Here is a 25157-nt window from a genome sequence, read left to right as displayed (position 1 = left end):
AAATGTCATTCATACATGCTAACACTTAACATGAAACATAAGAATAAAAGCATCACATAACACCAAGATGATCTCGGAGTTCACCCCTAAAGGGCTACATCTCTGGGTCTGCTCAACTGCAAGACCCCTCTGATAATTAATAAAGTTAAGAATAGATGAGGTTCTCATAATTTACAATCCTACCATTAAGGCGAAACATAATCAATATACAAACGACCACATCGGTCAATAAATACATAAACGATCCCTGAAAAGGAAAGGATCCAGCTGAACATAATCGAAGCTAATACAAAGGTCCACTAGAGCATCCACAAAACTGAGACATCGCAACCCAAGGTCTAGCATGAAATCGGGTTCTCACAAGGGCATAAGCAACATGACGACTCCACAAAAGTGCTCCTATCAAGACTATACAACCACACACTAGCAAACGTAGGGACAAGTGTCATCACACAACTTGGTATGGTCACCATGGCAGGTCTTCATAGGTTCCAGCCCCATACACTAGGTTACCTTGGCAACCTAATCCGAATCTTCAGCCCATCCAAGCCTCATGTGGACCCACACATCCTTTCGTGAAGACAAGAATGATGGTTTGCCATTTCAGGCCTTCTCACAGCATGTCGAGTCTATGTTAGCACTCATCCCATGTGTGAGGCACAATTATCTTACTTAGAGATTAACATTCTAATCTATTGTTAGGTTATCACTTATTAGACTCACTTTCGATGGGTTACCGAGCAGCCACTTTGGGCGCGGCCCCCAATCGAAAGCCACTTTCCCATACGACACTAGACTATATTCAAGTGACCTCAGAAACCAAGGAACACACATGGTCAAGCAAACAGAGTTCAAAGAGGAGGGAACAACCATTTGGTCAAACACGACTCAAAAGAGGTACACTTACTAACGGTACTCTAACTAGAGACCTAACCAACTATGGTCAACCACGAATCATCATTTGACACCCACATAAAGGATATGACCAATACAACACCACAACAAAAATAACAATCAACTCGAGACCGAGGACAGAAACAGGTACCCAAATCAACCATATGACAAGGTCCAATCAAACAAAGCAAGGCTTGTCATTACTCAAGAAAAAGCGAATACATAAATAAAACTCGCATAGGCAATAACCAGCAGATATAATCTTTTCCAAAATGATTTAAACATTAAATGTCGATCAAGTTTTCTAAATGATCTAAGTTAGATTGCAGTTATCCACCTCATCTAGGTACAGGTTGTTCTTGGTTTTCTAACTCTCTAAGGTTCATTTGCATCAAACATACACAAATACGCCATTATGAGTTCTTAAACCAATTTCACATGAATAAAATTAAACAACCATTAACCAACTAAAAATGATATTTAATCTTCAATTAAAACATCATTATCATACTGGTTCAAAAATAATTCCTCCAAATCCGTCTTTTCAGAACCAAGTTAAACTATACGGATCAAGGAAACATAAACATATAAGGAATCCAATTAAAGATAGTCCATTCCTAACTTAAAAATTATTTCCTTATGCATATAGAAAATTACCAGAATTAAATATTAATTACTATATATTTATTAATCCGCAATTAATAAAATATATACAATTGATAATAACAAATTAACAAATTAAGTTTCTAATTAGAAAATATGCATTAATAATAAATACAATTTGAAAATTAATTAAAGTATATTGCCACTATACAATTAATTAATTACAAATATCATAATTTATTATTTAAATGCCATATTTAAACTTAATTAAAAACTTAATCAAAATTTACATTTAATAATATTAAATTATTATTATTATTATTTTTTGATATATAAAAAATATATATTAAAAAAAACATTTTTTTTTTAACGAAAATAATAAAAAAAAAAGTATGGGGGGTGGGGGGGGGATACCCACGTGGACCCCACGTGGGTCCCCCTTGGTAGCCCACACTACCTATGGCAGTGCTGCTACCAAAAGGTAGCAGTTCGCTACCATTGGTAGTGCTGCTACCAATAGGTAGCAGCCACTACCTTTGGTAGCAACTGCCTCCCGCGTGGTGGGGGTTTGTGCCCTGCCACGTGGGTTTTATTTTTTATTTATTTTTCTTTATTTTAATTTAATCAATTTTTTTTAAACATTGTTTACTGTGAAAAAAACACAGTCAGTCTCCCAGAGACTTAAAACAAATTTTCCAGCAGCATGGTTTCTTTTTCTTTCCCTCCCCACCCCCCCCCCCCCCGCCTCCCCCGCCCCTTTTTTTTTTTTTAACAAACCCCCATTTTCTTTTTTTAACAGTCTCATATAAAGAGTTAAAATTAAAATTTTCAGAATGATAGAGGTTTACAAAAAAAGAGAAATTTGTTGAATACCCTTCCAAAATATACCATTTTGGGCAAAAAGAAAACTCATTTCTCAAACAAGATACAAACAATCTGCCAATCTTAACTAATTTCCACTATAATTCCTAATCTTGAGGCAATGAATGGAGAATTTGAAACCAAAATTGCATGAAGAACATTCAAGCCCATCTTTTTTTAAATTTAAACAATAACTAAATTGATAAACAAAATTCCTACCTCAATAAGCATTCCTGGAAAGGATCTGATGGAGAGCCCCAACCTACAGCTCAAGAAATCCTTCTCCTTCCAAAATCCCCAAATTTTCCATCCAAAATATTTTCCAAAAATATTTTTCCAACAAAAATAATCAATCCCCAATATTTTTCAAAAGTCTAGGTTAAATGGGAGAAGTTTGACCAAAATTTTTATTTTTGGATTTAAAATTTTTATTTAAAATAAATCACAAAAATCATTCTTTTCAACTATATCAACAAATTAAATTTGCTTTTCAATTTTAAAAATGATTTTTTTCCAAATAACTGAAATTTAACCTTTCTATTTCAAAAAAGCCAACAAGATTAAATTAATTCTATTGCAATTAAATTTAAATCTTTCTTTTCATAAGCATAAACAAAATACATTTAATATTTAATTTTAACCATTTAATTGAACTTGCTACCAAATTGAATCAAGCATTTCAATTAACGATTAATCACATAAAAAGGGAGCCTATTTAATTTAGTCCCAAAATAAACTAATGCTTAAACACACATTAAATCAAATTTAAGATTAAGGATTAATTACTCAATTTAACCACATACACCAAACACGCAACCCAAGAAGCCACACAGACAGACGACCCGCATACCCAACCAAAGGGAATACCGACGACGACTGACGACGCTCACTTGAGCACGACTATGGTCAAACGAGGGTCTCACGACCACCTAATCCAACTATAGGGATTAAAGAGGTACACTCAAACCTGCAAATTCCAGGTGAAGACGAACCTCACACTCATGTGGTACTGTACTTGAAATCTCCTGCAACCAAGAGTCATACATATATAAACTTAATGAAAGCGTTAGCTCGAGATAATAACACGAAATAGGAGAATTAATTAACTTGCATACAAACTGGTGCGAAGACCACAATAACAGGTATGCACTAAAATCAAAACATCTGACTATAACACTATAATATGTTAAACTAACTCAGGTCAAACCAAGATTAGAAATTGATTAGGGTAGGGGTACTATAATTCACTATTCATAATAAATTATCATTTTCAAAGACAAACATTTGAGCAAACACATCTTTCCTACAATGGGCATCCTATCAAATAATCATCCTATCTAGAAACACTTATCCTTGGCAAGAAGATCAGTATGGATGTTGACTCGTTGGTCAAGTTAGTCTTATCTTTTATTGATTTATTTTTATCAATTTATGACAGATTATGTTCCTATGCTACTCAAGGATGTCCACAAGTGACTAGAGGAGCAAAGATGGTTTGTGATCCTTATTTTATGTTTGTTGTTTGTGGTGTGATTCAATGAAGTTCTATGCAAAGGTATTTTGGGTGTCTATGCTGGTACGATAATTTGGTAAGTATCCTATGCAAAAATGAAAGTCAAGGATAGCTATGTTTGTGACTATTGCACATACCTCTAGAAAGGATGTCGGGAAGGGGTGGCTTGTTGTCACTTGCTATTAATCATTTCATTTGAAAAGGTCTGCAATAGGTTCTTCATGTCATTCATTTCTGCAATTAGAGATGATTGCACGACCATAGGGCTTGAGGCATTCAAGTACACATACATTGATAATAGGGGCTGAGGATGTGCTTGGTTGAGTGTCTCCTATCATTGGTGAAGAAGACTATGGGAATACAAGCATTGGGGGCCTTGGGGGAAGCTTTTCCCATATCAATTAAATTGTTCTCCACTCATACCACTGTTTTGTATTCTTGGGGTAAGGAGTTTCCTTTGAGCGAGTGGATCATCACTGTGATATTTGAATTAAAAACGTTCAAGTAGAACACAAAATCCATATTTATTGGTGATCTGGTCACAGTTGGAATCCTTTTCTAGGTCTTCTAAAATGTCATTTTAAAATTGTAAACAACTTCTTGGGGAGATCTCTTGATATTTATTAACTGCTGCAATAGGGACAAACGATCTCCTTTCTCATGGAGACACTCAAAGAATAAGTTCCCAAGCACATACCAATTTGTTATGGAATTTGGGGGAAGATATCAATACTAGTCTAGAGCCTTCCTTTTAAAGGATGTAGCAAGCAACCTTAATGCTACATTTTATTAGGTCACAAAGTGGACTTAACATACATCTGCAGCATCTTGTAGATGTTTTAAGGGAGTTTTGCCTTTCTCTCCATTGAACTTAGGCAAGGCCTTCAACGTGGAAGTGGGGATAGGGACCCATTGGTCAAGTGGGTTACGGGGGCCTTAAAGGAATTACACTATCACAATTGACAAAATTTAGAGGTGGTTTAGTAAGAGCCATTTGGATTAGAGGTTGGATTTGCACTTGACCAACTCTTGTTATGGCATGTCACGAATGAGGAATGTTTACCAGGGGATGAAATACTGAGTGTGGATTACAAGCAAATTATGACCTAGTCATTGGCCCTTGGCTCATACAACTCTTTTCTAACTTCTAATCAAGTGATTAAAGGTCTCACCAGGCGTACTATAAAAAGAAAAACTGTTGATCCTAAAAATTGCCTCTTAGAAAGGCAACAAAATCTTATGGGAAGCTTAGCAAATGGGGACCCGAATTTGCAACTTACTAAGAAACCTCCATATTTTTTAGAATCCATCTCTTTTCTTTTTATTTTTTGAGAAAAAAGGGAGAGAAAATTTTAAAATAACATTAAAAAACCAAGTCAGTTCACCATAATATTTTGATAACAAGTATCAAGAACAGGATATTGGATATGATACTTCAACAATAAGTACAAAGCACTGTTACCCCTTCACAGTCTAAGAGAGAACAAAAGGCTTGAGGTTCACAAACACGGAAACTGGATATTCAAATTCTCTCAATGAGGACATCTACTAAGACTTGTTGAAATACACATCATCGGTCCATTTATGAATACCAAAGTAATGATTTGACCAAATTGACATGATAAAACAACAAAATATCTATTACAAGTAACCAAAAGAGTTATATCAACATGATTCAATTACTCATACCAGTGAAATTAATATTATAAGAGTGATGAAATTTTCTTCATTAGCTCTTTCGATATAAAATTCAATATTCAAGGAAAAACAAAAAGGTCATTTTCAACAGTCTATTTTTGTTTATTAAATCAAATAGATGTCTTAGCATGTATTAGAATAAAACTATCAACATAAAATTTTGAGATTAGATCCCCTCTAGAAGGTTTAGCTTGCCCTATATAGACTCTCTATAACCAACTAACTAGAAAAGACAAAATAAAACCTCATCACATGCCTTCAACATGCCCTTAAATATCATGATGACTGTTGTAACGGCCTATTCTCCAACCTAATCATGACTTATTATTCCTTTCTGTGCGTGTGCCAAATACTTCTAATACCACTACATTTTTCTATTATGTTGGTTCATGATGTCGATTCCTTTCATTACCTTATACTATCCATATTTTTCAAATCAGGATGACAAGCGTAATCCTTCTGGAAAAAAAAGGGGATGTAGATTCTATCCACATTAGAACATTCTAAACATGTGGTAGCCAAGTGCATATCAAAAATGATTTTCTTTTGATGCCCCCTATAGGTCCCGTAAGAGAGCCACGTGGTGTCAAAATGGCTCCTTGGAGTTGATGGGTCCCCCTCCTGGTTTCAGATAGAATACACGACACATGGTCGCATGATAGAGCTTTGGGGAATACTACAAAAAGACCTTACACAAAATCCCATAGTTATGCCACATGGCATCCTCCAACTTGGTCAAAAATTCAAAATTTGGTGAGGATTACTACGAGAAATAATGACAAGAAAACCAAAATTTACAATGTGTAAATTCATTTACACTACCTAAGTATGATTGCACTTGAAATTGTACCACCATGAATGACAATGAGCCCCCAATAGCTATGCTATTAATGTCACATAGTGAAAATAAACATAATAGGAACTGAAATGTTATGTAAAAGGAAAATGATGAGATTTCAACTGATTATCATCAAGTATTTGAATGATACCAGTTACAATAAATTTTTGAATTTTATCTGCTAAATCGTGACATTCATTAGCCATTGATTTGATGATACTTTCAAAAAAAAAAGATTAGTTTGATTTTTCTTACAAATAATTTTTTTTTTTTAGAGGGAGAGTAATCAAGTTGTCTTTAAGAAGCTCATATAAAGTACTCTCTTATTGTGATGAGAAGTTGGACAAAGACGTAGATGTATTAGACAATGGGGGAGGGGATGTCGACAAAGGAGGACTTTGGAAACCTAAACCTTCTTTGAAAAGTGTGATGTAGATTTATCGTAACCATCAAAACTTTGTTGCACACATCCTAAATCATGTCCATTGTATCCATGTGTAGAATCATATATATGTCTTAAAATATCTAGAGGAGAGGGTTCATTAATAGTGTCAAATTCTAAAGAACTCCCATCATCATCAAGACATTTGAGGTGGGAATTGATTTAGAAGAAGTTTGGATAAATGACACGTAGGTTTCCTTCAAGGCTTCATTATTAGATTCATGAATTTTATACCATTGAAGGAGGGTGTAAAGTCTAATGTACCCCAGTTCTTTGCTAAGGAAGCATCATTGATAGGAGATTGTGTTGTTGAAGGAATAATAGTATTAAAAGGGGAAATGCATCTCACATCATCATTAATGATATTATGAGGATTAGGATCAACCTTGATTGTGTGAACTTCATTATTATAAATGAATTTGATTGTGTGAGGAAGAGTAGAAGGGATTTCTATCGTAGTATGGATCCACAGTTTACCTAGAAGAAGGTTATAATTAAGATGGTTGGACATTACACAAATAGGAGTAGGTAAAGTCATAAGGCCTATTTTGATAGGTAATATAATTATACCAAGTGACTCTCTAGGAATATTTGTTGGATATTGTTGTTGCTAGGATATGTTATTGTCATTGATGTCAACATATTCTTGTGTTTTGATATTGCAGAGAATTGGTTTCAGTGATTTGGAAGTCTTCTTGATCATATCACTTGATCTAGTGATTGCATTTGAGGTTTTCTTTTTTTGTTCAATGGCTGGCAGAGAGGGTGTTTTTTTATCCGATGAGCTCCAGTATGATGATATTTTGTGTTGTGGATTTGGGAGAATGTTTTGGATGTTCATGTGTATCTTCATTTCAAGTGGTTCGTGATTTGGTGCTCTGGAAGCTATCTTTCTTATCTGAGTTGCTACTGTTGAGTGTTCTTGAACATTAGTGTGTTGATCAATGGAGATTTGCATAAGTGGTGTTGGTGCAGCTCTTGTGGATGATTTTAACATGCTTTTTGGTGTTTCCTAATCATGTCCTATTTGTCTTGGTGATCCGCATTGATTACGGTGTGAGTTCTTGATGATTTTCTTGGCCCAGTGATACTCTTCGTGTTATGCAGTATTTTGGTGGTATAACGTGTTGCAGTTGGTCTTGACAAGATTTTTGGTGGTTATGAGCATTTGGAGATTTGATTTAGGTCCATGTTATGCTATCTATGTCATTATATTGGTCTGATAGTTGATTTATGTATCATGTGATGTAATTTTATAACTTTGTGTTATGGGTTTGGTCGACCTTGTAGTCAAGGTTGATGAATTGTATAAATGGGTTTAATATTCATGTAATTTGGGGTAAGGGTGTTGAGTCTGCATTATCAGAGAGTAGTGTATGTGCAAACAAGTGAATTCATCTTTCGGTGTGGTTTGTAGAGAAAAGATTGGTGAAGAGAAGACATTTGAGCGTAACCAAAACTGTCATCGGGCATTAGCAGATGCTATTTTTGGAGTTAATTCTTTCCCGATTTTAATATTTACAGTCCCCATTGTAATATTTACACATACTACTGTAAATTATCATCTCATTGTGGGTAGGTTCCAACCATAGTTTTTCCCTTAACTGGGTTTTCCACGTCAAAAATATTGGTGTTATGTGTGTTGTTGTTATTGTTGGTATCTTTTTGTTTGTTGTAGTTGATTAGATTCAGGATTTTGCTTAATTTTTTTAATCCGATGAAAACTGATTCACCCCCCTTCTCAGTTTTCCTTCTTGATGTTGCCAAAAAATGGTATTAGAGCGTTGGGTCATGGGTTCAAATCCCCTCGGGTAATGCCGAGGGGGAGATTTTTGGCAAAATGGTCATTGTTTCCCTCGAGATTCATGACAAGGGACTAACCACCTCCCGTGCGATCCATATCTCTATAGTTTGTATCGGGCATTGATAGATTGGTCTTTTGACACAATGACAAACTTGGCCAACAACATTATCAAAGCCTCAAACACAAAGATGATTGGGTTAAATAGAAGAACAATCCCAATTTATCTTATCTAATAAGGTAACACAACAAATGTTAAGTGCTGACCCATTATCAATTAAAATACCTCTCTCATGTTTTGTTCATAAATGCACGGAGTAGGGGATCATCTCTATTTTTAACCTCTATAGAAGACAATTCATCTTGTGAGAATGTAATATCATTTGTTTTAGAAGAAGGGTGAGGAACCACCCTTTGTAAGGCTTCTTGGATTAGATTATGGTATGAAGGTAAAGTTTAAATAAAGTCCCAAAAGGAGATCTTTTCTAAGATATCATGGAGTTTCTCAACAAGATTAGGTTCCTTATCAACATGTTTCTTAGGATGAGGGGGGGAGGAAGGGAAGTGAAAAGAACATTGTGATATTTCAATTTGATACAAGCATTAAATGTGTGATGTATTTTAAAACCATATTTTTATTCTAGTTGTCTCTCCATATCACCTCTTTCACATATGTATTTTGCAACTTTTAGGATATTGAGAGGTTTCTTTGGCTTCAACTTCTCATAACCAGAAACATGAATGTTATTGAATCGATTAAGCTCTTTGTTATCTAAGGATACATCTTTATAAGGGAGAGAATCAAGGAAATTTCTAATGATTTCATCTTCTTGCTCCAAGGTATTTTTATGGGTAAGACAAGCTTTAGGAGAAGGACAAAAATAACTCATTAATGCTTCTAGTGAGAAATTCATTAAAATGAAAAGAGGGCATGGTATCACCATGAAAGGTAGATACAATATCATCTCCTTGCACCAAATGATCATCATGGGGGAGGCACATTTCAGGATAAACATCATTTTTCAAAGATTCATCCTTAGAAGGGAGATCTTTGAAAAAAGTGTTCATAACCTCTTCTTGCACCAATGTGCCCTCATTGGTAGGACAAAATTTGGGAGAGGGTAAATCACTACCTATCAACGTTGCTTGTCTAAGAGAGGTACCATGTACAGAAGGTAAAGTAACATTAAGGAAGGTGTTTATGATATTATCCTCTTGCTCTAAGACACTATCAAGGGAGAGGCCATTTTAGGAGAAGGATCAACATCAATTTTCAAAACTTCATCCTTAAGAGGAAGAGTTGTAAAAGAATTGTTAATAATCTCTTCTTGCACCAAATTATCCTCATAAGAAAAAGAAGATTTAGGAGATGAATTATCATGGATCATTAGGGCCTCATCTCTAGAAGGTAAAGCTTGATAAAGAGGATTTTCATCCACGTCAACTTCTTTTATCACCAAAGCTTCTTTATAAATAGGATTGAAAGAAGGTAAAGGTTCATAAAATAAATCGTCATGCATGATATTATCCTTGGGAGTTTTTGGAGATTGAGAGGATTATTTAGAGGTAATGGTGAAGTCATCAAGAGTTTCATCCAACATCTCAAGCTCGTCACTACTAAATGCCTTATGCATTATGCAACTTGTAAAAAATTGCCAGTAGCAACCCAAGGTCTAGAGGCCAATAAATAACATAAACGAAAGAGAGAACAAGATAAAAAAGAATAAACTATATTCTCATCAAGATGCAAAAATAGATCAACTATATAATGTACATGGGCTTGCTTATAAAGGCAAGGCCATAGGGAAATGAGATTACATGATCTTGACATGTGATCCAATGAGATATATGGGTAGGTATGAGAAATAATAGATAATTTCACTAAAGGTGGATCATCCACCGAAGGTGGAATCATCATTCCACTATACGTGGATATAAAAATGAGATAACAAGATAACACCACCAAAGGTGGAATTTCCCCTACAACCATATTCCTTAGATATGCAATCCCCTAAGTGTCTAATATGAAAATTACTATAAAATGCATTATCCAAAGTCAACTTAAGTAAAGTGTAATTACATGAGACATAAATTACACCAACAGCTCCCCCCCCCCTCCCTTAAGTGCAACTTAGGGGAATGTAGACTCAAGACAACAATGCAAGATGGATATTAGCTACTAGGCCATGATAGGTACCCTTGTACAAATGCAATGCAATCTCTCACAAATAGAGAAAGGGAGAAAACCTAGTGGGAAAAAAATCTCCCCCAAAGAGAAATGAACAAACAAAATAACTCTCAAAGAAGAAGGAAAAAACCTTGAGAGAGAGAAAGTCCCCACATAAGAGAGAATGGAGAAGTAAACTAACCCCCCTTAATGAAATATCTCACACCCATAGGAGAGCTCACAAGTAATGAAACTTGCTCTCAGTGAAGGGTTTGGTGAATATGTTTGCAACTTGCTTTGTTGTAGGACAATACTGCAAATCAATGACCTTCTCCTAGATCAACACCTTGATGTAGTGCATATGGATCTCGACGTGTTTGGTCTTCTGATGATGAACTAGATTCTTTGAGATCTGAATGGCACTCTGATTGTCACAATGAAGGATTATAGGTTGTGGAGTGGTGAAGCCAAACTCTGTGAGAATATTCTGAAGTCAAATAACCTCAATTATTGCATTAATAGGCCCTCGATACTCAACCTTAGTTGAAGAAAGAACAATAACATGTTGCTTCTTTCTCTGCCAACAAAGGGGACCCGAAACAAGATGAAAGTTATAACCTGAGGTGGACTTACGATCATTAAGATCACCACCCAATCGTAGTCTGTGTAAGCAACCAAGATATGTCTTGTGCCTATTGCATAGTGAATCCCAAAGTGATGTGTATCTTGTATGTAGTTCAAGATGCATTGGGTAGCTTTCCAATGAAGCTCATGTGGCTCTTGCATAAAGTGTGAAACCATGCCAACCGCAAAGGAAATATCAGGGCATTTGTGAGTCAAGTAGATGAGACTCCCCAAAAGTTGACAATATAATGTGGCATTAACAAGTGGAGTGGAACACTTATCCTCAAGCTTGACTCCTAAAAGAAAGGTAATCGGTGCAGGCTTACAATCAACCATGTGGAACCATGCTAGAAGATAAAGAGCATAATTGGGATAAGAAAGAGTAATCCTGAAAGAAGATTGAGAGATCTCAATCTTGAGAAAGTGGTGCAAAAGGCCCAAGTCAGTCATGGCAAATCTCTCATGCAAAGCAGAGTTGACACTGCCAATGATGGATGACGTACTCCCTATAATGATCAAGTCATCAACATAGAGCACAAGTAGAAAATGAGAGCCATCATATTGCAAAATGTAAACATTTAAATTTGAATGACACCTAGTGAATCTTAGCATACCAAGCCCTAGGGGCTTGCTTGAGACCATATATAGACTTCCTCAATTTGCAAACCAAAGAAGAATCCCAAACGAATCCTTGTGGCTACTCCATGTAAATCTCTTCTTCGAGATCCCCATGAAGAAATGCACTCTTCACATCCATTTAATGTAAAACCTAACCATGAGCTGCGACAATAGCAAGTGTCAAGCAAATGGAGTTCGTCTTAGCTATGGGTGCAAAGGTCTCAATATAATCAATACTAGGAATCTAAGAGAAATCATTTACAACAAGTCAAGCTTTGTACTTATTCACACTACCATCAACTACAAACTCAGTCTGATAGATCCACTTACATCAAACCATCTTTCTCCCCTTGTTGAGAGGGACTATCTCCCATGTGTTTTTCCTCATCAAGGAACTATACTCTTCCTCCATTTTCATCCCACTCCCCGAGGCTTCCTTAAAGGATTGTGGATCAGAAGTTGAAGCAATGTAAGCATGTGGAAGATCTTGATGTTGTGATTGAGTCCTTTGAGTATCTGAAGGATCCCCAACAAGAGAACCCACTAACTCAAGAGTTTGTCGAGCCCAACAAGTTATTGTAGGAGATGAAGGATGAGCTTCCTTAACTGCAAGTGGACCCTATGGAGGTGGGAGCTTGTGAGTCGAGTTTAGGTGGAATCACCATCTGAGTCACTATCATCACTTTCTACTATGGAGGAAGGATGAGGAGGGTGAGAGGCCAAGCTAGGAGAGATTCCCTCAAATTGAACACTCCTCTCAATGAATACCTCATGTGTCTTTGGATCTATAAATCTCTATATGAGTTTTACTCAGGATATGCAACAAATATGCAAGGCCTACTTTGAGGTTCCAATGCCTTGCACTTTTGTGGTGAATGCAAGCCCATGTTGGACACCCAAATACCCTGAAGTGTCTCACAATTGGTTTTCTACCACACCAAGCCTTAAAAGGAGTCATTGCCTTCAAAGCCTTGTGGGGAACCCATTTTGGATGTGTGTGGAACAACCGATAACTTCTGCCCAAAAAGATGGACCAAGAAAATGAGCATGAATCATGTCGTTAGCCATCTCCTTAAGGGTTCTATTCTTCCTTTCTACAACACTATTATGTTATTGAGTGTAGGAAATTGAGTGATAAAGATCAATCCCCTCAAGAGTAAAAAAATCCTCAAGTATATTCTTCACATATTCCCTTCCATTATCTGTGTGAATAATCTTGACCAGCTTTCCTTATTGCTTCTCAACATGATCCTTGAAGGCTAGAAATTTGTCAAACACTTCGCTCTTGTGAACGAGAATGTAGACCCAAGTAAAGCAAGAGTAGTCATCAATGAAGGTGGGGACATAATGATGGCACCGAATATGGACCTACTACATCATTGTGAACTAATTGAAGAACTTCCAAGGCTCTCCAAGACTTCTCTTTATCAAACTTCTCTTTGGTATGCATGCCCATGGAACACCGTAAACATACACCATCTGAAAAGTTGGTAGACCTGTCACCATATCCTTGGAGATTAGCCATTGAAGATAGCGGTAATTGAGGTGTCCAAACCACTCATGCCATAACTTAGTTATTGAATTTGAATGAGTGAGCAAGGCGATAGAAGGAGAATGAGGCACAAAGTAGGAGAATGAATAAAGTCGTTTGTTATGATTGTCTTGTCCAACTACTACCAAGGCATCATTGTCAACTTCTTTGACCACAACTAAATCAGGTGTAAACTCAGATTTCTTTCCATCTCCATAGTGGGTGATTTGGTAGATTGAGAGAAGGTTGGTGCTCGAGTCAGGAACATAGAGAACATTCTCAAATGTTCCATCATCCATGTCAACCGAACCCTTCCCCTCAACTTCCACTTGTGTCATCACCAATAAAAATGTCAAGTATCTATTGTTGAAGAACTTGTTGGTTCCATAAACGTTTTCCCTTTTCCTTTTGACAACAAGGAAGTGGAAGGAGATGAATCTTGCTTCTTGTAGGTGGATGACAAATTGACGTTGTTAATCTTAATGATGTTTGTCAACTCATCAATTTGTTTTGAGTGGCGACGATGCTCATCATGACCAACTTTCTTGCAATATGAACAAGTTGGCTTCTCCTTCTTAGGTGTATTTCCCTTCTTGAAAGAAGATGAAGTATTGCCTTGTTGTGGAGAGGATGATTGTGCTCTATCTTGTTTTGGCTTTGGCTTAGATTGCTTTTGGTTCTCACCTTTTCCTTGATTCCCTTAATTAGCCACCAAAACCTTGGACTTTGAAGACTTGAGAAGCCCCATGTTGATCAACTTATCTTGCTCGAGAATCAATATTTTTGTGAATGCATCAAATGATGGCATAGTGAATGAAGCACCTAAAGTCAACTGATAGGTTTGGAAGTAAGAAACAAAGGTTGCATACTTTGATGGAAGCTTTTCCAACAAATTGTAAACCAACTGTGCATCCTTCTTGTCAATGCCACAATCCTTGAGTTTTGCAATTTCTTTTGTGACATCGTCCTGGATTGTATAAAAATCATTGGGATCCAAAATTGTGAGTTCATTATCAAGCTTGTAGCCCCTAATCTCATCATCTTGACCATACAATTTGCCAAATATTTTCCAAGCCTCTTTAACTATAGTACATTTATCAATGTGAAAGATGAGGTCATTTGATACATACTTTCTCAAAGTTCCAAGAGCCATAGAATTTTTAGTGAGCCATTCCATTTGAGAATTTGGATCAACTTTAGGGTCCTCTAGTACCACCCTTGTTCCATTTATGTAATGAATTAGTCATTTTTTCATTAACATACTCCATTCTTTAATTTTCAATGATGCATAATTATGTGGAGTTAGAAGTGGAAATTTAGGAGAAACCATAATGAAAATGAAAGAGCACAAGATAGAGAGAGGCACAATCACACAAGACACCCCCCCAAATTCACTTAATCAAAGAAACCCCCCTAAAATGATGATTTGACACTTTATACTTAGTGTGTGTACAATGGGCCACTTGTGAACAACGACAAAGTGGACTTTTGATTTCAAGATTACAACTACCACAAATAGGCTATAATAGACAAACCAATAATACGCAAGACCTAAAATGAGGTCCAAGCATTTACATGTGCCAAATAGGCCCCAAAAGACCAAATTATAAAAATGATACTTATATTCACAATGATGAAAAAATGATAGTGATAGTACCACAAGAAAGTAGACAAAAAATTATGCACTTCAAAAAAATGACACCTAAAAAGAAGGTCATATGAGCCTGAGCGGAGCCTGGTAAATTGCAAAATCGACGATTGGATAGGTACAGTTGTGAAAAACTGATTTTTTTTGGAAAATATGTCCACCAATATCAAAAAGTAACTACACCACTATGGAGAGCACACAAAATTAGCCCAAATAAAAAAAGATTGCACTGAAAAAGGCCTCAAAATGACCAAGTTATGAGCCTTCAAAGTTAGACTACAAAATAAAAAATTCAAATGGTGAGGGATCAAATTTTCAAAAAGTATGTTGATGCAGTGTTGACATTAGCATTCCACTATATTAAATTTGACATTCGTATGGTTGTCGCGCCAAAATTTCTACTTGCTTGCATGGCAGTCCATACTATATGAACTATTGATGTGGCAATGTACTAAAGATGACACATGGTGGGTACGAAAGGTGATGTGGCATCCACATGACACTATACAAATGATAATTATGTTGTACGAACGTTGATGTGTCACACTAATTGGACAAGTGATGTGGCATGTTGAATGCATGTACGATCGTGCTTATTGGATTGCTAACTGTGTTGGCCATACAATGATGTGGCACTAACTCGACGCTTGCTTGGCTGCATGACTTGCTAAGTTGGAATGCTACTTTTGTGTATGAGTTGGCATTTGACTCAATGAATTAGATAATGACACGTGTTTCCTAGTCTTTGCAACCATGGTCAAATTGGAAAGCACCACATGGTGCAGGCATGGATGTGATGATTCCATGAATGGCGTTGAACGATCGATAGAAGTAGCAAGACAATGGATGATGGTTTGGAGCGAGGGGCAAGCCGATTGCTAGTGGTCAGGGGGCTTCGCTAATGATGAAAAGAGGTAGAAACATCGTATGATTGGATACACAAAATCTGCAAAAAGTGTTGGGCAGGTATAGTGGTACAAGGGCGAGGTTTGGTTGTCGGGCAGGTATGGTCATACAACCTGCTTGCCTAATTTTTTTTGCCTTGAAAATAACTTTTGCCCAATATAGGAAAATTTATAGTCAAAATTAATGGAAATGACCTCTCAGACTCAATGGTGGGCTTGGATATGGAGTAGGACACTCAAAAAATTCACTGCTCCTCAGATCTAAAAAATATGTGAATCTACAAATGCACCAAGATCTCTTCAATGAAAATAACTATGCAATGGCACCCCAATGGTTCTGATACCATGTAAGAATTTTCCTATAGCAATCCAAGATCTAGAGGCCAATGAATAGCACAAATGCAAGAGAGAACAAGATAGACAAGAACAAATTGTAATCTCATTAAGATGCAAAAATCAACTGACTATACAAATTACATGAGGCTACTTATAAAGCCAAGGCCATAGGAAAACGAGAGAACACAATCATGACATATGGCCCAATGAGATACAAGAGTAGGTAAGGGTAGGTAGGAAAAATAATAGATAATTCCACTAAAGGTGGATCACCCACCAAAGATAAAATTATCATCCCACTATAAGTGGATATGAGAATGAGATAACAAAATAACACCACCAAAGGTGGAATTTCTCCTACAACCATATCCCCTAGATATGCAATTCCCTAAGTGTTTCATATGCAAACTACTATGAAATGCATTATCCTAATTTAATTTAAGTGAAGTGTAATTACATGAGACATAAATTACACCAACAATGTTAACTTACCTTTGGCAAAATGATGGTTTAGAAGATGAGGACTTAAGATAAAGGAAACCATCAAGAGCCTCCTCAAGTTCTTCTCTATTGTATACATCTTCGAAAGGATAATCATCATAAGCAAATGGATTGACAAAGACATTAAAGTCTTGTAAAGAGTAATCTGACATTTTTGGAAAGAAATTCTAACTATTGCAATGAAATGATCTGATGTAATAAAGCATGCAAACACATAAAATGCTTAAAACAAGATTTTTTTGTATATTTATTTTAAATAAAACTATAAATGAATGTATCTAGATCTGGAAATTAGATCTAAACCTCCAAAACAGAAACATGCAAGTGTAAGAAGAGTCAAGTTCACCAAAATGTAATGAATGAAAATGGAATCAGGTAGTATTAGGACCTAACTTGTAAAGGAGTAAAATGTTCTAAATTCAATAATAAAATGAAATACTCATTATTCTTAAATAAAATCATAATTCCTTTAATAAGTCTATTTACTTCCACTATTCCATCCTTAGCTCTAAATGATCATTCCATTGATATCATAATAAACACGAGATTTCTATAAAGATAAAGATTCTTTATTCATTAAGAAAGTGTAGTAGTATCTCAATCATATCTACATACAATACTTAGGCCTTTCTAATGCCTTAAGTTCAAATAACAAGAAAAATATAAAGTAAAGGATGAGGCACATCCATTGATCTGCAATCCAAGCTATCTTCAATGCAATCTTTAGAATGAAGACGAGAACAAGATTCAAGTGCTTTTTCCACCCAACCTTGAAGCTTACACTTCCCCTAAATTCTTGGTCAATCAAGAATACTTGACCCTGCATGAATTGCTTAGCAAAAAGAATTCGATAGAAAAGATGGAATCTGGTGCATGCCTAGAATGATACATGCATTTTCAATTTTCTAATTCCATAAAGAAACAAGCAAGATCAATCAAGGATATGGTAGAGAATGTAAATAAATATATCCACCTATTTCAATGGTCAATAAGTTACTCGGTCAAGTATAATGCCATGCATAGCAATAAAATATAGTTTGGAAAAGCAAACTATTCTCTCTATAATTCCACATTCGACACCTGTCCCGGAAGGTAACTTTCCCACAAACACAAACATATCTATCTTTCCTATTGTTTGTATGGTATCCAAAAATAAATATAAAAGAAGATAATCTTTCGCTAAATAGATATAGAAGAAACAATCTTTCGTTTACAACCAATACATCTATTAAGAATACAATCTTTCGCTTCTATCTTTTCAAATAAATCAAGGATAAGAATTAAAAATAAGAAGGTGTAACACATGTATGCATATTTGGCATATAAACAAAAACAAAATTCAAAAATAGAAATTATGAGTACACATTCTTTTATCTGTTTCTCATAAAATACAAATAGCGTAGTCATACATCTTATGGTTTCAAATTTCCAAGTTTAGAATGCATAAGTTCTCTATCTTTCCACATGTTTTTGACCATCTACTTCTTTTCTCGAATAACATATTTTGTTTGATACTAATAGGTATTTTCTATGATCTATGAATTCAACTAGCTAATTTTAGTAATTTACCAAAAATGATAATTCAAATTGCACATACCTATATGACTTTTTCAAACGAAATTTGAAATAATCATCATGACTTCTATTGCAAGAAACTAATTCAGAAATTAAACTCTTTTCTTCACTAATGATCTAAACAAACAAATCTCAAGATAATTGTGTTCTTATACAATAATTATAAAATAAACTATTGCTTGTTTAAGATCCTACCTCTGAAAATTTGAGCCAAGACTGATATGATCAATGCCAATCTTCTCCAATTTTGACTTCAATACTCCTAGATTTCCAATGCTTTTCTTCCTCTATGTTGTTCAATCCTTTGAGTTCTCTCCTCTCTATTCTCTAATCTCTCTTCTCTATTCACTATTTGTTATTCTTTTTGCTCTATTCTCACTATTCTCTGCATATACTTACTATCTTTTTCCAATACCGTCTCCTCCTCTGTTCTCCTAATGATCTATATTTATGCAGGTTGCATGCTATATTTTTTGCTATAATTTGGCCTTACTCCTACTTCTATTATTGTTTTACCATGTCACCCATGCATATCCATTGGCACGTCTAGTAGTTCGCACGACCCATGACCAGTGTATCATACCATGCAGTGCCTGTTCCAACGATTTTACCACGTCTAACAGTCCGTGTTAAACTTACAGTCCGTGTTCAACACAAACACTAAGTGTTTGTTCAGTTGCATGGTCGATATACTTATCGACCTCCCTTTGCAAATCGTATTCTATGAACCTTTGTGGCATTAAAGACCATGCCAAGTCAAGTTCAGTCATATCGACTACTCCTTGCAAACATGCAATATGCTTTGTTAAATATGACATGGCATTAATAAGTTCACCAAACCATATCGGTTAATATGCCATTTAAACAAATCACTTTTCATATATATATAAACAATGAATTTTCATAAAACAAAATAATCAAATATATTTACATATATTATAATTACATACGTATATACATGTATATGATCGAGTTATTATTCAAGATCATATACATGTATAATACGTATCATTATTTATATAAATATAAATACAGTAATAAATCAATTCAAGTTTAATTATCTTTTCTTTTTCAAGATATTATATAAATCATATATGTATATATATGTGTATATACTTATATATGTATATCGAATTCATATACACATATACATATATATGTTTATATATATGTCATTATCTAGAAATCAAAAAGTGGAAATATAAGCACAATATTTCATCCATTTCATAATGAAACTTATTCATATCTGCAGACAAAATGCACATGCAATCATCAAAATACATGTATAATCATTTAAAAACACTAAAATCAATCTTTCTTCGAATTTTAAAAGAAATGTCAATTAAGACTACTCATACCAAATTCATCATTCCAATTTAAACAAACACACAAATAAAGTCATCTAAATCATCATTCTTTGCAAGATACAAATTATGAATTCTAATGTGGTGTGTGAGATTCCATCTATTCTAGCGAAGTCCAAGAGCTAAAACAACTCTACCTGAACCATGTTCTCGCCTTCATCCGCATTCACCTGTTCTTGCATTCACTTGCACTCAATTGCTCATTAGCAATGACGATCCCAAATTCATAATAAAAATAATACCGATCATTCAATTGCATTTGAATCTCCCTTTTCATTATTATCTTATTTCACTAAAAATTCCATTTCCATTTCATTTCAATTTCGTAAATGAAAAAGAAGCATTATTTTCCTAATAAAATAATTGTAGATAAATATGGTTCGTGACATAACTCCACTTTCATTCAAATATTGGAATACAAAAGCACCTAGAAGAGTGATTGCCTTTTGCTAACTCTTGTAAAAGAGAGTCAAGAGATACTTCTAGGGTTTCTATTCCTTCGCTGCTATGACAAGGTTATTTTGGCTCTAGGATGCACCAATTTTTCCCTAAAGGATAGATCTTTCAAAATATAGATAAGAAGTTATATCTAGTATTTTGATACCATGACAATGAACTCCATAGCTCCCATAAGTCACTTGCAACTAGAACACTCATCATAATAGAGAGAAAAGCAATAAGAGTTTATTATGCAACTTGAGAATCATATCAGATGCAAAAAGCTTTCTAAATAATGATTGATTATAATTATTAATCATTATGAAAAAAAAAACCCTAGGTGAAGAATATATTATATTAAGATAAGTGTCCTCATCCTATGTGATGCGACAAAAAAACATATAACTTGATAATAAAAAATACTCCTAAGTTTAGTTTAAATGTAGTAAACTAAAAGATGACCAAAAATTGGAGAATTACCTATTTTACTCTAGCATATCTCTATCTCCACACCATCCTCTTGTGCGTTGGGGATAGAAAAATAAAAAATAAAAGCATTGACCAAACTAGAAAAAGAATTTTAGAGAGAGAAAAATAAATTAAGCCATTGTAAAGTTGTGCCACTTTGATATAATTTAAGCTTAATCAATATAATGCCATCATCGATGTGCATTTAATTAGCAAGAAATGCGTATTTCAATTTAAGAATGCATCATTAGAGCCATCGTAATCATCATGTATGAGTTCTTCACTAAAGCTTATAATATTATCATGCAACATGGGAAAAGACATTCAAGCATCATTAAATTATAAAAGAGAGAATAGTGAACATCATCAATATGTGTGACTTTAACATGGGAGACATCTCTATGTGATGAGATACCATGAATATTCATATGGCTCTCATGAGGTGGAATAATGATTATCGTGTATAAAAGAAGGTATCATATTAAAACAATGTGACTTTATGTAATCATCTTGAAGTATAGAAGGAATACAATCACACCGTGTAATGAAATCATTTGATTGTAAGAATACACATACCCTAGTAATATGATGTATCCTCTAAAGCAATAGAGGATGGAGGTATATCATATGTGTCCTTCATAATAGATGTAGTATGGAATGGATCACATGGAGGAAAAATGCTTGAAGGTGAAATGCACTTATAATCAAGCACACTACTACCATTCTCCATAAAGGAAGTATGTAACATTCAACAATCATTGAGTGAAGTAAGAGTGTCTAATAGATAATAGAACGTAATGATTGAATCCCTAAATAAAGAAAATGAATATATATGATGATATGACATGCTGCCATAAACAACTTAATCTCCTTTGTATGATAGAATGTCATGACTACATCAAGGACAAAAGGATTACATGGAACAAAGTGTACAAACATGTCAAAATTGACAAGGTAAGCATGAGTGGTTGCCAAGGATAAAGGACAACAAGGATCTATGATGTGAAAAAAACAGGGTCTATCTAAAGATGCAAGGTTCATAACCAAAACCAATAAAGGCTCAAAGCCTTGATACGAGTAAAGGAATAAAAAATAAGATACAGTTAGTTGAATATTAGAATACCAATCCTAAATCAAAAGTATAAATGTGTAAAATATAAACCCTAAAGCTAATGCAAGAGTGGGCTAGGTGGGTACGAGTAGAAGGTGTTAATATACACAAGAAATCCTATGAAAAAAGATGAATCAAAGAAGCACAAAGGAACAAAAGAAAGACTAGATTAAAAAATGATATAGAAAACATGAAAGCATACATCTAAAGTCCCTAACACTAGCTTAGAAACCCTAGAGAAAAGATAGGTTGCGTAAGATTCATCAAGCTCTCGTAAATGTGAAGGAAAATATACTTCCCTGAAGTGTAGTCTAGGTCCATCCAATACAATACATAGTATGAAACACTTAACCTAGACTAATTAATAAGAGAGTTAAGTTAACTTGAATATTGAGGAAATAGTTATTGAAATATATAGGAATATAAATAGAAAATAAATATACCTAGCCAATAACCAATAGATGCACAAGGATCAATGAAAATATGGATATGATAAGCCTTAAGATTGGGAATAGTCTAGATGAAAGACTAATAATTGTTTGACATTAGAATTTTTTTACTCGATGTAAGAATGAGTTTGATAGTTTGAGACTAATCCACAATTATAAACTTGTCTTGTGTTTGTGAACTCAACTTGTGTATTTTACTAAACTCTACTCTTCCTAGTTTGTCTAATCACAATCAACTTCTTCTCCATGTTTCTTGAAATATATAAGGACTTGGTAGCAATTAAAAATACTTTAAGTTATTAAAAAGTCATAGGTGAAAGGAAGATGAGGTGCGAAAAATGCTTCCAGACACAAATCTAGTGGGAGAGATAGTACAAATCTTCTTACAAATCTTAACTATTACAAGAAAAAAAAACACATTCAGAAGGAGATAATGAACATGCATAATGATATACAATAATGAACACAAGACATATCATGGGGAAAACCCTTTTAGGGGAAAACCCTTTCAGGAGAAAAACCCCACACTATAAAAGTACAATACTTTGTATTTCAGTAAACTAATGGTTATAATACAATATCAACTCTTAGCTTCTTCAATAGGAGTCTATGACTGACAACCCACAATTATGGATTAATCCTGGTAGCATAACACTTCACTTGCAAAACACAACATACATAATACTCTCCAATACCACCTTATACAACAAAGGAGGACGTTTCAAGATGAAGACAAAAGATGGGGTTGTTCAAAACACCTGACACACTTTTTCAACCCCTTGTAAGCATGCAAATGACACATGTACATTTCCAAATGACTCCCTAATCAAACCTCCTAAGTTGGCACCCAAAATTTACTATCCTTAGGTATGATAGATAATGTTACACCTCCTACAATTGTCATAAGAAAATCACTACTAACAATACTTATTGCTTTAAGAGAATTAATCATATATGCCTAACAATAACATATTCTCTGCCAACTTGTCATTGCCCAATTTTGTCGTCCACCTTCTCCATGCAAAGGTGCCTCTAGCACTTGTTCATTCTATCATAAACTATCATAAGTTGTTATAGGTAGGTGTGGTCATAAATTGTCATTACATGACACTTGTCAACCACAACCACAAAAATCCAAGGTCCTCTATGTGGGGCACCTACCTCCATATGAGGCAAAAAAAAAGCCATGTCACCTTCCTAGAGTAGAATGACAAGTCAACATGCCAACTCCCACTAGATGACAAAATAGCATGTGTAAACAAATTGTCCTTGTAGGCTCATAAATTAACTAACAATTAAACATATAAAACCAAATACCAATGTTAGGACTAACAAAGAATGCGACACCTTAATCCCAACAATAGGGACTCAAGTTATCTTAAACCAATAATTAAAAATTGAATAATGATCAAATACAACAATCTTTCATCATGCAAATGTTTCTAGAATGATTGTGTAGATCTTATTTCCTTTTAGAGCACCAATTAATGTGTGTAAACATGAATTTATTCTTTGCTTCATCAATGTTAGATTGGAATAAATACATTAAATGCATTTAAATATAATAATATAATAATACAACATGCAAACTTGTGTTTAATCAGATCTAAGTATGAAGGGTAAAGATGGGAAGTAAGTCAAATTCAAAGTTAAATTTTTAAAATTAGGGCAAAAATGTATCTATGGTCGTGAGGATGATCTCATAATTGTGAGGATGACCTCATTATCACAAACTTGTCCTAGAGAAAAAGAATACTAGATCTCGAAAGATGATACATACATGAAAACAAATATGAACATAAAAATAACTATATAAATAGATAGAACAAATGTATAATAATATAGATAAATAATAAATACACAACTATATATAATAAAATAAATAAGAACATAAAAAAAAATAAAAAATAAAATTTTGACAAAATTATATTATTAATTAATTAATTTATATATTAACACCTCCCTTAAAATCAACACAATACTAAATAAAAAAAATAACAATGAATATACATATGTCACCCATACACATTAGAAAGAAGGTTAAAGTTGACTTAAACTAAATAACCTTATAAATCCAATAGTTATAGAACAACCGCACTCCCACAAAAAATATTTAAAAAATGACCAGCCCAGGTTCGAGTCTCATCCAATATATATGTACTCGTCAAACTTCCAATATACCCAAATATCGTCCCCGTCATAGTCACAGATATTAATCCATATCGATTCACTGTTCGTTCTCTTTATATTTTCAGTATCATTTCTCTGAAGATGACAAGAACAAGATGGTGAAAACAATCCGCGGAGTCCAATTACAAAGTCCAAAATATTTTATACCCCATCAAACAAATTTAATAAGATTTTTCATTTCAAGGAGACACAGATCGCTTATTGAAGTAAATTCCACAGGTATTTACAATGCTCGTGTTATTTTCAGCTTTTCAATTTAGGTTTGGTCGATCTTATTTAATTTTATTTCGATCGCAATGTCTGATTTTGGATTAATGGATGGATTTTAAATTGCCCAATTGGAAATGAAGGTCAGATCTTTGATTTTTTTTTCTTTTTTAAAAATTCGTTTTTGCTTAACAGTGAAATAAGGCTTGTTTTGGAGATCGGAATGCCTGAAAGTTATCTCTAGATCTTTAAAAATTCTGTTAGAAGGATTCTGCGCCTTTCATCATTGTTGTACTGTAAAACGAGGGTTTTGAGAAGATCAGAGTGCTTGCAAATCAACTTTAGACAGTCCATTTGTTATTTTTAGAAGTCGTC

General features: G+C 34.4%; 1 protein-coding gene across 3 annotated transcripts in view; it reads left to right on the top strand.

The window, feature by feature from the left end:
- The first annotated feature begins 24498 nt into the window (after window positions 1–24498).
- LOC131070325 (serine/threonine protein phosphatase 2A 59 kDa regulatory subunit B' gamma isoform) overlaps window positions 24499–25157 on the top strand; it is a 39727-nt gene continuing 39068 nt past the window's right edge. For 2 of the 3 annotated variants that reach the window (XM_058005837.2, XM_058005836.2), the window contains exon 1: window positions 24508–24794. The gene's annotated coding sequence lies outside the window, so the exon portion shown is untranslated. Of the gene's footprint in view, window positions 24795–25157 lie in introns of all 3 variants that reach the window. The other variant, XM_058005838.2, reaches the window with a different exon arrangement.

Source organism: Cryptomeria japonica, chromosome 1 (assembly GCF_030272615.1).
Source record: "Cryptomeria japonica chromosome 1, Sugi_1.0, whole genome shotgun sequence".
NCBI lineage: Eukaryota > Viridiplantae > Streptophyta > Pinopsida > Cupressales > Cupressaceae > Cryptomeria > Cryptomeria japonica.
This window is presented reverse-complemented; position numbering and strand designations above follow the sequence as displayed.